This window comes from Hyperoodon ampullatus (genome assembly GCF_949752795.1).
Source record: "Hyperoodon ampullatus genome assembly, chromosome: 15".
Taxonomy (NCBI): domain Eukaryota; kingdom Metazoa; phylum Chordata; class Mammalia; order Artiodactyla; family Ziphiidae; genus Hyperoodon; species Hyperoodon ampullatus.
In genome coordinates, this window is record NC_136928.1 from 58,537,641 (window position 1) to 58,543,640 (window position 6,000).

Here is a 6,000-nt window from a genome sequence, read left to right on the forward strand (position 1 = left end):
TGATGACTATTAATTATAGCTATTATTTCTCTCCCTCTCTCTTCCCACCCACTCCCACCTGAATCTCTCTCACACACACACACACACACACACACACGAACACACACACACACACACAGTCATTCATATGCAGTGAAAAAACTAGATCCTGAATCTTACTACCAGCTTGCCTTCCCATCCCTGGGCTTTAGGCCTGGCATTCTCTGTCTTCCCAGCCCACATAGCTTTTCCCCCAAATTGAAACTGCTTCTTGGGAATTCCCTGGTGGTCCAGTGGTTAGGACTTGGCACTTTCACTGCGGTGGCCTGGGTTCAGTCCCTGGTTAGGGAACTAAAATCCTGCAAGCTGCACGGCGTGGCCAAAAAAAAAAAAAAAAGAGAGAAACGGGAAAAAGAGAGGAAAAAAGCCTGCTTCTTTCTGTTTGTCCGCTGGGTACCAGAGCCCAGGGGTCTTCCTCCTGCTTGGAACATTATTCTGCAGTGAAGAGAGGGGAGCCTGCCCGGGAGGGTGGTAGGATTGTCCAGCAGAGAGACAGAGATGCTAAGGAGTGGGAGGAGGGGGCAAGCAGGGATTGCAGTGTGTGTGATCAGACACTGTGCTGGGCACCCTCGTGCCCCTTGTTCCATTTAATACTCACAGCAAGGCCTGACCTTTAGCATCCTGGGGCAGATGGTGACAGTGGAGACGTTAAGGCCATGGGAAGGCAGGAGCAGCCCAGCATCCCTTCTTGCTGATCCTCCTGAACCCTCAGGGAACCCATGGTTGAGATGCAGACAGAGGATGATTTTCTGGTAAGGAAGGAAGAGGAATCTTCCCTCATCTGGCCTCACACCTAATTCCTCCCTGAGTGGAGGCCGGACCTTCTAGTTACCAATAGGAGTGAAAGGGAGGGTGAATGTTTCCATCAAAATGGAAATAATATATCAGAGGAGCAGGGTGTGTAGATAGGAGGGACTGTGCCTCTTAGTAAAGGAAGTCAGGGTTTCCAACAAAGAAGTAAGAAAATGCAGTGCCCCCAGGGGTGCTGAAGAAAAACTTGAAAGACTGCATGTCAGCCTCCATCCATGGCCAATCAATGGACTTTGAAACCAGACAGGCCTGAGTTAAAATCAAAGTTCTGTGATTCTCTAGCTGTGTGAGCTTAGGCCAGTTAATTAGCCTCTCTGGGCAATAGTTTTCTCATTTGTAAAATAAGAACAATCCCAATGACTAAAATCCTAAAAGTGAAGTGAAGTGAAGCTCTAAAGTGAAGATTGTCCTTTGCAAGATTAAAATGTTATATATGAAGTATTGAATAGCATCTGGCTTTTAACAGTTGCTTAAAAAGTATAATTAGGGCTTCCCTGGTGGCGCAGTGGTTGAGAATCTGCCTGCTAATGCAGGGGACACGGGTTCGAGCCCTGGTCTGGGAGGATCCCGCGTGCCACGGAGCAACTAGGCCCGTGAGCCACAACTACTGAGCCTGCGCGTCTGGAGCCTGTGCTCCGCAACAAGAGAGGCCGCGATAGTGAGAGGCCCGCGCACCGCGATGAAGAGTGGCCCCCGCTTGTCACAACTAGAGAAAGCCCTCGCACAGAAACGAAGACCCAACACAGCAAAAATAAATTTAAAAAAAAAAGTATAATTATTTTCATCATCACGAAACTCAAGTCAAAGCTGAGCACAAAGGAACTCCAGGCCCTGTTTGGCATCTAGGGGGCTTACCTTAATGGGAAACATGGGCCTGGCCCTCCTAGTGCTGAGGAGGGGCAGAACCTCTCAGGGCAGGGCTGGTGTAAGAGATGCCAGGAAATGTCCTTAGGTGTGGACTCCACATCAGGGGACACCAAGGTGCCTCTTCTCCTACCTGTCCATGAGGTACCTGTTGGTCCCAACCCTATGGGCTTCTGAGAAGCACCCAGTGTAATCAACTCACCTTCCATACTGATTCCAGAAGACTTTTACTGCATGCCTGCTATGTGGCAGGTTTTAGTCTATCAATAGATGCTGTGGATACAAAGATGTGTGGCTTCTACTTGGCTGTACCACAGCTCAGGAAGATGAAAGAAGGCCACATACCCTGCCCCCAAACGCTGAGGCTCTTACAGTAAAGGCTCAGATGGCCCCGCGGCGCAGACAGTGGTAACCAGCCCTGCACCATGCAGGAGACGGTCCCGAATTTCCCAGAAAACACTGTATACAACACGGGTTTCAGTTTTCTTCTTGGCTCTTTCCCCTATGTACCAAGACCACTAAACTGGTAACACGGAACTCAGCTTATTTGATTGTTGGGAGAAACAGAAAACACCCCAAGGGAGAGAAGGGAATAGAGCCTTATGCAAAGAAAGACTAGAATTAGCAGCCACCTTGCCTCACCCGATGCTCCTGGCGCTGCTGACGGGTGCCCGCCACTAACACGAGACCCTCCAGTTGGAAGTCCCCAAGGTCCTCCCCTGGGCTTGGGAGGGTCCAACTGGGGGAAGAAATGGAAGAAGGAGAAGAAGCGGTCGGGCGAGAGTACAGTTGGGAAGAGGGAAGGGAGGCAGGGAGAATCCTGGACCACCAGGCTTGCAAGAAAGTCAACAACTGCCAGGTTCCAAAGTCTTCTGAAGCTTACAAACACCTGAAAGTATTGCATTTTTATATTTTCTTAAAATTCTCATTCTCTCACCATCTCCTGAAAGTTCTGGACATGACCCTCAGCTGGGGCGGTCACTAGCCCTGTCACACTGTGTGAGATATTTAACCTCAGGGCACTTGTGTCCCATCACCTGTAAAATGGGCATAATGACCCTGTGGGAGGATTAAAAGAGCCAAGGGGTGCAAAGAATTTTACACAGTATCTTCTGTGAGCAGTTTGTGGGATTTCATCCTTGAGTTTCTGCCAAGCTCTCCAGACCCAATGGGAAACAGAAAATACCACCAGATTAAAAATGTGAATTCAGAAAAGTCTCACCCGGGTTGGGAACTATGTCGTAAGACCCAGTGAAGCCAAGAAAACTGGCACGTGTTCACCATTCAGTGTGTGTGTGCAGCACAGCACTGGGGCAATAAAACATGTGTAGGAATGAAAGACAGCTCCTCTCCCAGGACTTACAAGAAGTTCCTTGGATGCTGCCATGCACTTCTGGGATTCTGGGCAGGGAGCTCATGGTGGGGCCTGCTCTGGAGACAGTCATTAAACAACCAGAATCGTCAGCCAGCACTTATCAAATTCTTATATGTGAGCAGTATCAGTGGCGCTGCAGGGATGTGGGGAGAGAAAGCAATGTGGAAACGTCTAGGCAAGATATAAAGAGCCAGAAGATTCTCTGTCCCTCCAGGAGGGAAGCTGAGAAATATTCTCCATTTCTACATGCTCGTTGTTTTAAGCACATTTATTCAATCTTCATAACAAAATCCTGCAGAGTAGGAATTTTTATCACCATTTTACAACAAAGAAACTAGGGCTCAGAGAGCTTAAGTCACTTGCCCAAGTTCAGGCACATAGTAAGGTCTGGATTTGAATGAGTCTGAATCCAGGATTTTTTTCTCTCTCCTCCCACCTTTCCCAAAAGCCTACATTTCTGGGAAATAAATGAACTCTAGTGATAAAGCAGTGCCTTTTCCATGTGCTGTGTGCTTGACCCCTTCCTACTCTTTCTCTAGAAATAGATAATAAAGCCACCAGAATCCCTGAGGCAGCCCTGTTTGTCCTTGCAGTGCAGTCAGCACAGTGGATTTTTTGCCTAGTTGCTTTCCCTTCAGACTTTTGCAGAAAGAACACCGCATGTGTCAGCTCAGTACAGCACATCTTTCTGGCTCTGTTTTCTCTCCACAGGAACCCGAGAGTCTCTGTGTGTGTGTGTGTTATCAGACCACTAAAGAGTTACATATGTCAGCACAGAACAGCGCTTTGATGTGCGCTTCGCATCCAGGAAAGCCCTCGCTCCTGCCCTGTTCTGGCTTGAGCTCCGTGTCTTTCATTAAGTTCCATGGGACGCCTTGCTGCCTGCCAAGATCAAGGCAAATGAAGCAGGGGGCTCTCAGGGTAAACGCTCCTTCCCAGGACCTGCATTTGGACAGCAGCAAGATGCTGATTACTCCATGGTTCTTAACCTTAACTTCCTTTGGGGGAGGGTATCTGGATTCTTGCTGGGTCTACATAGTCTGTGGCTCCTTTGGAAATAAGAGGTGACAACGGCGAGGTGAGTGTGTGTTACAAGACTCAACTCAAAGTGAACAATTACCTCTGATCAAAGTTTGCAAAGTATACCCACATTTGTCATTTTATGTCCTTCTTATGTGAACCCTATGAGCTGGGCACAGCAGGGAGACTTGTCTTGATCAAGATCACACAGGAGCCACACTGGGCTCCTGGTGTGGATGTCTTGCAGGTGATGGATGGTCCAGGATGACACATCAGATCTCTCCGTGATGAGATCTCCATGGTTGTCTAGCATAGGCACCTCTTTATCTTCAAATTGGTTCCGTCGACAAGGGTCCCCTGGGTGTGTGCCCAGCTAGGCTATTCTCTCCCTCCCTTTTCCTCTCTTTTTCTACCTATCCTTTTAAATTCTGAGCCTGGGTTTCCTTCCTGGTTGGTATACCTTTCCCTGCTGTGGTATTCAGAGTGTATGGACCTTTCATGAGGAGATACTGTGTGTAGCTCCAGACACAGCTGTGCACACTTGGACCGTAACCCTCCATGTGACAGGGTTGGTGCCCTGAAGTGGGTCTGAGCATCATGGTGCTGTGTGAGGACAGATCTCAAGATGCTGCTGCCTCCTGCTGGTTAAACTAGATCTAAACCAGCCGTTCAATTTTACAGTCTAGCTTCCCACCCTTCTTTTTCTTCCAGGGTCTCATTGTTTTTTTTTTAATTGAGGTAACATTGATTTATAACATAATATTTCTATTGATATCCCTACCATGTGCTCACCACCAAAAATTTATTTTCCATCCATCACCAGACAGTTGATCCTTTTCACCCATTTTGCCCTTCCCTGCCACTGTCCTTTCCCCTCTGGTAACCACTACTCTGTTCTCTGTATCTACATGTTTGTTTTTTGTTTGGGTTTATTTTGGGTTTGTTTGTTTATAAGTTTTTTTTGTTTCTTTGTCTGTTTTGCGGTACGCAGGCCTCTCACTGTTGTGGCCTCTCCCGTTGCGGAGCACAGGCTCCGGGCGCACAGGCTCAGCGGCCATGGCTCACGGGCCCAGCCGCTCCGCGGCATGTGGGATCTTCCCGGACTGGGGCACGAACTCGTGTCCCCTGCATCGGCAGGCAGACTCTCAACCACTGCGCCACCAGGGAAGTCCTATAAGTTTTTTAATATTCAACATATGAGTGAAATAATATGGTATTTGTCTTTCTCTGTCTGACTTAATTCACTTAGCATAAAACCCTCAAGGTCCATCCATGCTGCCAGAGATGGCAAGATTTCATCTTTTTTTTCTTTTTATGGCTGAGTAGTATTGCGTTATATATATCTCATGTCTTCTTTATCCATTCATCTGTTGATGGCCAGGGGCTCATTTTTGAATGATCCATTTTACACACCACCTTTATCACATATTAAATTTGCATGTGTATTTGGATGTATTTATGATATTTATATTCTGTTTCACTGATCTGTACATCTATTTATTCACAATACCTCTTTAATTATTATAGATTTATGGTACATTTTTTTCACATCTGGGTGGTACAGTTGCCCTTCCTTACTTGACTTTTTCAGAATTTCCACAAGGATGCTTGCTGTTTGTTTTTCCATTTGAATCTTAGAACACAATAAAGAATCTTTTTAGTACTTTAATTGGAATTACTCTAAACTTATAGATTAACTGAGGAACTTTTGCTAACTTTTAGTATGCTGTCTTCTTAGTCAAAATACACTATGTCTTTCTATTTATTCAAACCCTTGGAATTCTTAGATTTCTGCTTATCTATCAGGCATGAAACTTAGGTTTACTGCTAGATTTTTGATTTTGTTTTGTGATTATGGTAAAGGAGGTATTACTTTCTATTACATCTTCTAA